Source organism: Syngnathus floridae, chromosome 22 (assembly GCF_059516105.1).
Source record: "Syngnathus floridae isolate MCC-2025c chromosome 22, RoL_Sflo_1.0, whole genome shotgun sequence".
Lineage (NCBI taxonomy): Eukaryota > Metazoa > Chordata > Actinopteri > Syngnathiformes > Syngnathidae > Syngnathus > Syngnathus floridae.
Genome location: NC_142434.1, coordinates 9721367 through 9730716, shown reverse-complemented (window position 1 = coordinate 9730716; position 9350 = coordinate 9721367). Strand labels below are relative to the sequence as shown.

At 51.7% G+C, this 9350-nt stretch overlaps 1 long non-coding RNA gene across 2 annotated transcripts; it reads left to right on the top strand.

The window, feature by feature from the left end:
* The first annotated feature begins 4723 nt into the window (after positions 1–4723).
* LOC148379573 (uncharacterized) lies at positions 4724–7601 on the top strand. 2 transcript variants are annotated; one of them, XR_015855402.1, is made up of 6 exons: positions 4724–4874; positions 5133–5326; positions 5451–5564; positions 5796–7067; positions 7204–7308; positions 7453–7598. It is a non-coding gene; the product is annotated as an uncharacterized LOC148379573 (long non-coding RNA). The 2 variants fall into 2 exon arrangements; XR_015855401.1 differs by having other exon boundaries at positions 7204–7601.
* Positions 7602–9350: the final 1749 nt, after the last annotated feature.

Sequence of the window (9350 nt, the reverse complement as noted above, 5' to 3'; positions counted from 1 at the left end):
AACACCATGCCGCACTGAACAACACCATGCCGCACTGAACAACACCATGCCGCACTGAACAACATTATGCCGCACTGAACAACACCATGCCGCACTGAACAACACCATCCCGCACTGAACAACACCATGCCGCATTGAACAACACCATGCCGCACTGAACAACACCATCCTGCACTGAACAACACCATCCCGCACTGAACAACACCATGCCGCACTGAACAACATTATGGCGCACTGAACAACATTATGCCGCACTGAACAACACCATGCCGCACTGAACAACACCATGCCGCACTGAACAACACCATGCCGCACTGAACAACATTATGCCGCACTGAACAACATTATGCCGCACTGAACAACACCATGCCGCACTGAACAACACCATGCCGCACTGAACAACACCATGCCGAACTGAACAACACGACGTCGCACTGAACAACACGACGCCGCACAGAACAACACGACGCCGCACAGAATAACACAATACCGCACAGAACAACACAATACCGCACAAACAGTTTTAGATAATATTACGTCGCAGTCATGTGACGCGGACATGACGTCAATAGGCGGAACTCACGGCAAAATTATAATCCGTGGGCGTGGCTTGCAACAGGAAGTAGGAAAGCGGCAATTCTGGCAAACAAGACACAGCGGTTAGTAACACGATGACTAACAAGGCAAATATTTTTGTTTTCAGCTTGCAACTTGACCGTCTAGAGCGTACAAGGTAATTACAACTGTTTTTTTTAGCCCTGAAAAGCGAGGGAGTGTGGCGTTTGGGAGGAATGTCGAACTCGGCGTCTGCTTCCAGCCACAGACGCCAAATTTCGACGATTATTTCGACTGGTCAACGGTTGTAAATTATTGCGTTGACTAAAAACTTTATTTAACTCTACTCTTAACTTTGCCGTTTCAGATATGCGGGTATTACACCGCGGAAATGACGTCAATAGGCTGAACTCTCGCCAAAATTCAAATCTGTGGGCGCAATGGCCTTGAGCGAGACACCGGATACAAACACGACGATTATCAACAGAAATATCTTTATTTTCTGCTTGCAAGTGGACCGTCTAGAGCGTACACGGTAAGTACAACTCATTGTGTTTAAAAAGATTTACGTTTGTGTAGTTTGCGTTGCGTTGTATCTGTGAATGTTGGTTGAGGCTAAATGTTAATGTTTAATTTCATTCCTTTAGGTTCCACGGTGTTTGTTGGCTGTATGTTTTCCACTGCAAGAAGAGGCTCGTATCATTGACCAGCAGGAGCTACAATGGTGAGTACCCCTTTCGTCTTCCATTTATGTTAAACACTTCCTATTTCATGTCTAACAGTACTCGATTTAACAAATAACCATAAATAAATACAGTGTGGGCAGTCACGTTAACATATGTGATTATCCTGCCTAATATGTTTATCACAAATATGTCACTAATCACTAATATGTTTATTTGTTTATCACAACACCTTTGGACCTTCAGCAATCGATTATTTCCCTTCATCTACATAGAGACAGAACGATGGTGTCTTAAACATCTCATTCATTTCACCAAATAACTTCACGCAGGTGGATAACGGCCGTCTCGGTCACGCTATGTTGCGTGATGCAGTTTTGAAGAACCAAATGCATTTATTCAATGAATAAGTCAAGCTAGTTCTATGTTTATGATGTTGTAAGTTACGGTACCGATTGAAGTTGAGTTCGAAGCCAGTGGAAAACAGCGCTGCGTTTGTGCTCTCCAGGTACAAATGTTGTGATCTCTGACTGACGACCGGGCGAGACTCGAGTAAGAGATGTCCAAACGAGCTCCGGCAGGGCGGGCCAAGGCGGAGCGAACGGACGCCCTTCAGGCCGCCAATGACGAGCTGAGAACCAAACTGATGGACGTCCAGTTAGAACTTCAGCAGGAGAAGAACAAGGTGAAAACCTCAACAGACAGACACTGCCTGCCTCCCTGCCTGCCTCCCTGCCTGCCTCCCTGCCTGCCTCCCTCCCTCCCAGTTTTCCCGATGTAGATTAGACATGCGTGTGCCATGACTGTGTCAGCCTACATCAACAAATGCACCGAGGACGTCAGCACCACTAAGAATATCATCACCCGGGGCAACCAACGACCCTGGATGACTGAGGAGGTACGTCAAACGCTACGAGCGCGGAACTCTGCCTTCAAGTCTGGCGACAAGGAGACACTGAGGACAGCGAGAGCCAACTTGAACCGTGCCATCAGGATAGCGAAGCGAGACCGCAGTCGAAAATTTCAGGATCGTTTCCACGACGTCAAAAACATCAGGAGTATGTGGCAAGGCATACGGGCGATTACAGACTACAACTCCCCCTCCCCCCCCCCGGTGGGTGTAGTTGATGCTGACTTTCTAAATGGTCTAAATAACTTCTTTGGGAGGTTCGAGGCACTAAACGGCACTCCAGCAGTTAAAACTGTCCCCCATCAGGAAGAGGAGGTACTCTGCCTTGACTCCGCCGATGTGTTGAAGACCCTGAGGAGAGTCAACCCCTGTAAGGCCCCTGGCCCCGACAACATTCCTGGGCGTGTGTTCAGGGAATGTGCAAGTCATCTGGCTGGGGTCATCACAGACATTTTTAACACCTCGCTGGGCCAAGCCACAGTGCCGGCGTGCTTTAAGACTGCCTCCATCATTCCGGTGCCGAAGAAACCTCAAATCACCTCATTTAATGATTACCGGCCTGTTGCACTGACTCCGGTTATGATGAAGTGCTTCGAAAGGCTGCTTAAAGGTCACATCGTTTCCAGACTCCCCCTATTATTTGACCCGTTCCAGTTTGCCGACCGGCAAAACCGCTCCACTCAGGACGCCATCTCCTCCGTTCTTCACCTGAGCCTGGCTCACCTGGAGGAGAAGAACACCCATGTGCGGAGGCTGTTCCTGGACTTCAGCTCAGCGTTTAACACCATCATCCCACAGCATCTGGTAGGAAAATTGGAACACCTGGGCTTCAACACCCCCCTTCGCAACTGGCTGCTAGACTTCCTCACCAACAGACCTCAGTCAGTCCGGGTCGGACAGAACACCTCTGATGTCATCACCCTCAGCACAGGCTCCCTTCAGGGCTGCGTCCTGAGCCCCCTGCTGTGCACCCTGATGACACACGACTGCGTCCTCAGGTTCACCACCAATCACATCGTGAAGTCAGCAGACGACACAACGGTGGTGGGGCTCATCAGAGACAACAACGACCTGGACTACAGAGAGGAGGTGGAGCAGCTGGTGGGCTGGTGCAGAGAAAACAGCCTGATCCTGAATGAGGAGAAGATGAAGGAGATCATCGTCGACTTCAGGAAAAAACAGCCTCACCACGCTCCACTGATCATCAACAGCTCAGCTGTGGAGGTGGTCAGCACCACCAAATTCCTGGGGGTCCACATCACAGAAGACCTCACCTGGACTATGAACACTACGGCACTGGTCAAGAGGGCACAGAAGCGCTTGTACTTCCTGCGGAGGATGAGGAAAGCCCACCTGCCCCCACCCATCATGAGGACGTTCTACAGGAGCACCATAGAGAGCATTCTGACAAGCTGTCTCTCTGTGTGGTGTGGAGGCTGCACCGCCTCCGATTGGAAGAACGTGAGGAGAGTGGTGAGGACAGCAGAGAGGATCATAGGGGCTCCTCTTCCCTCCATTCAGGACATTTCATCTCAGCGCTGCATGTCCCGTGCCCGTAACATCATCAATGACCCATCACACCCCCACCATGGACTGTTCTCCCTGCTGCCCTCTGGGAAGAGGTTTGCAGCATCCGCTGCAGGTCCACCAGGTTCTGCAACAGCTTTTTCCCTGCTGTCATCAGACTGTTGAACACTAGAACTGTTGAGCTCTAAACTGAACTCTGCATCACACATTCACAGAACTGTACTTTATGACACTACGGACCTCTATCTTGCACTATCTCGCACTACCAACTTTACTGAACTTGTATAAACCCTTTAAATAGAAGTTTAATACATGGTTTAGCATTCCTCTGCACACTCTTGAATACTGTTTTGCCTACTTGCACTATTGCATAATTATCACTGCTGCACTTTATACTTATTTTTAATATATATATATATATATATATATAGTATATGTATATATATATATTGTCATAGGATATGTTACTTCTATTCAACTGCAATATCACTACTTTGTTGTAAGACGTATGCAACGGAATTTCGTTTTGTATGCACCATGTGCAGACAAGATGACAATAAAGTTTGTCTAAGTCTAAGTCTAAGTCATGTCAGGTCAGCTGTCTGGAGAGAGAGAGAAGTCAGGACCTGCGGGCGGAGCACCACCGTGCCACCGCCGCCATGACGGAACTCAAAAGCAAACTCCATGAGGAGAAGCAGAAAGAGTTAGCCATTACCAGGGAGACATTACTGCGGCAGCATGAAATGGAGCTGATGAGAGTGATCAAAATCAAAGATGGAGAGATCCAGCGACTGAATGCCTTGGTCCTCAGCCTGAGGGACGGCTCCATGGACAAGGTGATCCGCTCTATCCGTGTCTGACTATCCGCACGCCACGTCGGGCTTCGATGCGGCCGCGACCGTATTGTGTAGCTTGTCCCCAGTAAGCGTCGCGGCGCTCCGTTGCGGTCTCAACGGCCCGGTGTGGCGCAATGTCTGCTCAGGTGAGGAGGGGGGGCGCTTTGCTGGCGGAGGTGGAGGAGACGCGGCGGTGTCGGGAGACCGAGCGGTGTCGCCTCCACCAGGAGCGCGGAAGAAGCCCTGGCAGCGGCCCAGCAGGCCTGGCAGTCCCGAGCGGCCGAGCTCCGATCGGCTCATCACCAGCATCGGGAGGAGCTGAGCCGAACCAAGAGAGACTGCGAGAGGGAGATCCGCCGACTGGTAGGACTGATCAGATGCGCGGTGCGTGGCTATGTTCCCAATTTCGTTGTATACCTGCAGTGCAATGACACCTAAGGCATTCTATTCTATTCTATTTCACAAGAAGAAAATGTCCGGTTGCTCGCTTCGCTTTTGTCACAGCAAAGGTGTTCTAGTCGATTCAAGAAAAAAATTGGCCGGTTGCTCTCTTTGTTTTTGTCACAATTCTGGCAAATGAGTTTGCCCGCCTGCCTGAGCGCTCCCCGTTTGTACATCCAGACGGATGAGATCAAGCTGAAAGACAGAGCGGTTAGTGTTTTGGATGAAGCCCTGGGGCCGGCCACGTCCACCGCCTTCAGCTGCAGACTCAGGCTGCCGAGCAGCAGATCGCTGCCCTGAGGGATTCCCAAAGGGCGGGCCTAAACTACCCTGGAAGTGGGGTCAACGCCGCTACTAGCAATCCTCTTCATTGCGTAAGCCACCTCATCACACACTTGCAGTACGCATGACTTAGTTCGTTGCTGGAGGAAGGTAGCACAAAAACAGTTTTGAACTTTGAACGAGTGCTTGTGTGTGTGTGTTGCGGGGCGTTTTCAGTCTCAGGAGGATCGGGACACGCGACGGTTTCATCTGAAAATCGCTGAGCTCAGCGCAGTCATCAGGAAACTGGAGGATCGAAACGCCCTGCTTTCTGAAGAGCGCAATGAACTGGTAATTTATTGACGGCACGCTTGAAGGTTTGCGCTACGTTTGATGCGCGCCATCCAGCGAGGCACCCATTGCGCTTGCTTATTAGTTGAGCGGCGCGGCGAGTCGGTTGCCTGGTAGATGTCTTTTATTGGGAGCCAAAGGCACGATTCCGTTCAAACCGATGCAAAAGGAATGGATACGTTCTGGCCCGCGTGTTGTGCGTCTTTCACATCCCGCACTTCATGCTTGCAGCTAAAGCGACTGAGAGAAACAGAAAGCCAGTTTCTGCCACTCCTGTACAAAAACAAACGCCTGAGCAGGAAGAATGAAGAACTCTCGCTGGTGCTGTGTCGCCTTGAAAACAAAGTGCGCTTTGTCACCCAGGAGAACGAGGAGATGGCAAGCTTGGTAAGTCGACGCGGACAACGGCGGCGTGCCAACAGAGTCCACTGCATTTGTGTTCCACAGAGAAGGCCTAGTTCGCTCAATGACCTGGACCGCGGTTGCGGCCAGCAGGACGGTGAAATGGAGTTCCTTCAAGTTGTGGAGCAGCGGCACATCATCGACGACTTGTCCAAGGTCTTCAGGCAGGCGACTCGGTGCACGTACGGCAGCGCCGCGCTCGCTCGCTGTCGCCAGGAAACCTTTTCCGTCCAAAGCTTGGCCGGCGGCCGCCATCCAAAAAATTGGCCCCTTAAATTCCGACCTTTCAAGCAGGAGCATTGTGCGCACGCGTTTGAACACGCTTTAGACTTGTTTTGCCGTTTTCAGCAGCTCAAAGCTCCCGTTTTGTCAGCGCCTTTGCCACTCGCTGTGCGCTGAAAACGACGGACTTGCCCGGCTGCTCAGCCCGTCAACCATGAGCCGCGAGCGCGACGTCATTGTCCGTAGGCAGCTAGTGGCAAAATGCACCCTGTTAGAGTTGCGCTCGCTCCAACTTATTTTGCAAGAACCACACGGGAGACAAGTAAGTTCTTTTGGACACCTGCAGGTGGAGAGTCCATCCGTTGTACGAATGAAGTCTGACTCTCGGCTCCTGCACGAGCATTTTAATTAAGAGAAACAGGGTGGGTGTAAGAGTGGATTGAATAGAGGAAGCCCTTGACCTCTAGTCAAAACATAGCAAGGGGTGTTTTACAACTTTGTGTAGGAAGGGATAAGCGATAGGGATAAATAAGGGATAAATAATATTATTTATTACAGGTCGCAGTCAAAGTCAAAGCAACACAATGATACGATAAAGATAATCTGGAAAACCCTGACACACCCTGTAGTTGTCACTTTTGGAAAAGACGAGCGTCCCTCCAATCATCGCCGGTGACGTGTTTTTCAGGCTCTGGAGACAGGAGCTCATGTCAGAAATGTCATTGTGAGTCGCGTTTGTTTCTGCGCCGGAGCTGTTCGTTCCCTTTGCATCCGAAGAATCTCAAAGGCGGATTATTTGTGTCGACAGGAGAGAGATTTGCTGCTACGATACCGACGTCGAGAATCTCTGAGGAGGAACAAAGCGTGAGGTCCTGCAAGGTGAGTCTGTTTGTTTGCGGCTGCTTGGTGTTGCGCAAGATGAAATGGCCTTTTTCTCGCTATCGTTCCTCTCGTCGATTCATCGTGAGGTGTCGCTTCAGTTTGTTCAGAGAGATGTTTGCTTCCGCGCCCGCAGGTCATCGAAACATTTTACGGCTACGACGAAGACGTGTTGGTGGACTCGGACGGATCGTCCTTGTCTTTTCACACCGACAGAACCCCCGACACGGAACCCGAAGAGGTAGCCCGCCATTTCTGCCAGCGTATTGGCACCAAACATTCCTCTTCAGCCTGGAATCGGACTCGTCTTTGCGTCGCGGGTGCTTTGTCGCCGGTCTGACTGATTCTGGTACTAGTGCTGTGTTGCATTGGTGTGTGCATGAAGAGGCGGAGCTTCGCTACCGCCAGCTGACGCAAGAATATCAAGCGCTGCAACGAGCCTACGCTCTGCTAGCCCAGACCAGCGAAGGGGACTACGACGCCGAGAAGGAGATCAAGGTGGCGCCCCTTCCCGCAACCCCCGGCCGGGTCGCAGCCTCCCCGTTCTCACCCAGCCTCGGGTGTTCTCTGGTCTGAAAGGAGGAGGAGGAGCCTCCCTCCTCCTCCTTTCAGACCAGAGAAAAGCTGATGGTAGAAATGGGTCACTATCAAAGCAGAGTAGCAGATCTGGAGTCAGCGCTGAAGCAACAAGGACAGGTAAGCTCATCAATGAGCACACCTTTTTCTCAGACAAAATAGCTACATTCTTCAGTCACTCATCCGTCTGGCATTACTGGACCAACCCCCCCCCCGAACGTGGCTGGGAAAATGCGGAGAAAAGCAAATGTCATTTTCCAGTCAACCAAAGAATTTGTGGATGAAAATGACACAACATTCCAAAGCTGTCCACGCGTTTGTCTCTTCTAGAATGTCAAGTGGGTGGAGGAGAAGCAGCTGCTGCGTCAGAGCAATCAGCAGTTGGCCGAAAAGGTGACGGAAAGAAAGGCGCTGGGCGGAGTCGCTTGGCGTCACACCTGTCGGGAAGCCCCGCAGATGAGGTCTGACTGTCTTTTCAGGTCAGGCAGATGGAGGCGGAAGAAGCGCGTCTGAAAGAGCACATCCAGGATATCCGAGACCAAAACGAACTGCTTGAGTTCCGCATCCTGGAGCTGGAGGTGGGAAGACTCGCACAAGCGTGTTGAGGCCAGAGATGTGACGGACGGACGGACGGACGGACGGATGCATGCCTCTGCCTTTCAGGAGAGGGAGTGGCGCTCCCCCGTCTTGAAGTTTCTGCAAGTCCGTTTCCCAGACGGCCTCAGCCCTTTGCAGATCTACTGCGAGGCCGAGGGCGTGAGCGTACGTAAGGCGTCCCTCGCAACCCTAACCTTAACCCGAGGTCCCAGAACACCTTACATTGCTCCTTGCGCCTTTCCCCCGGACATCGTCATCAGTGATCTGATGAAGAAGCTGGACATCCTGGGCTATAACGCCGTAAGTGTATGTCGAACTCCTTATGTTCGCACTCCACGAGACTCGGCGGCTCAAATGTGACTTTTGGAAGGCTTTGCGCTGAAAGAAGCTTGTTGACGCTGTGCCTTTGGGCTCTTGCAGAATCTCACCAACGAGGAGCAGGTGGTCGTGATTCACGCCAGGACCCTTCTCACCCTAGCCGAGAAGGTAACGCGCACGTCCACGCACGCTCTCGCATTCTGCTTATGTGACAGCAGCCTTTCCTCAGTGGTTAGAATACATCAAAGTGACCAAGTCAGCACTTCAACAGAAGATGTTGGACATTGAAAGTGAGAAGGTAGACAGACACGCGACATCAGCCAAGGGGAACTCCGGCAATGTGCCCCAACAATTCTGACCTTGAGCTGTGCTAGGATATGTTCTGCAAGCAGAAGGGCTACCTGGATGAAGAGTTGGACTTCAGGAAGTGTTCCATGGACCAGGCTCATAAGGTAAGCCGCCCTCAAATCTCCCGCCGGACCACTGATGGACGAGGATTGCGGCCCAGAGGATCCTGGAGCTGGAGGCCATGTTGTACGAGGCGCTACCGCAGCGGGACTGCCCCGCCACGGACGGCGAAAAAGCCAGCCACGCTGGCGTGAATGACGTGCTGACGGCGGATCAGAGAGAAGAGCTTAGGAGCGCCGTGGACCAATGGAAGCGAGCCCTGATGTGCGAGTTGAGGGAGCGCGACGCTTGCATCCTCCAAGAGAGAATGGATCTGCTGCACAGCGCGCAACAGGTAAGGGCCCAAAGCCAGCCCGGCACTTACTTGCACGCTTACTGGCTTTT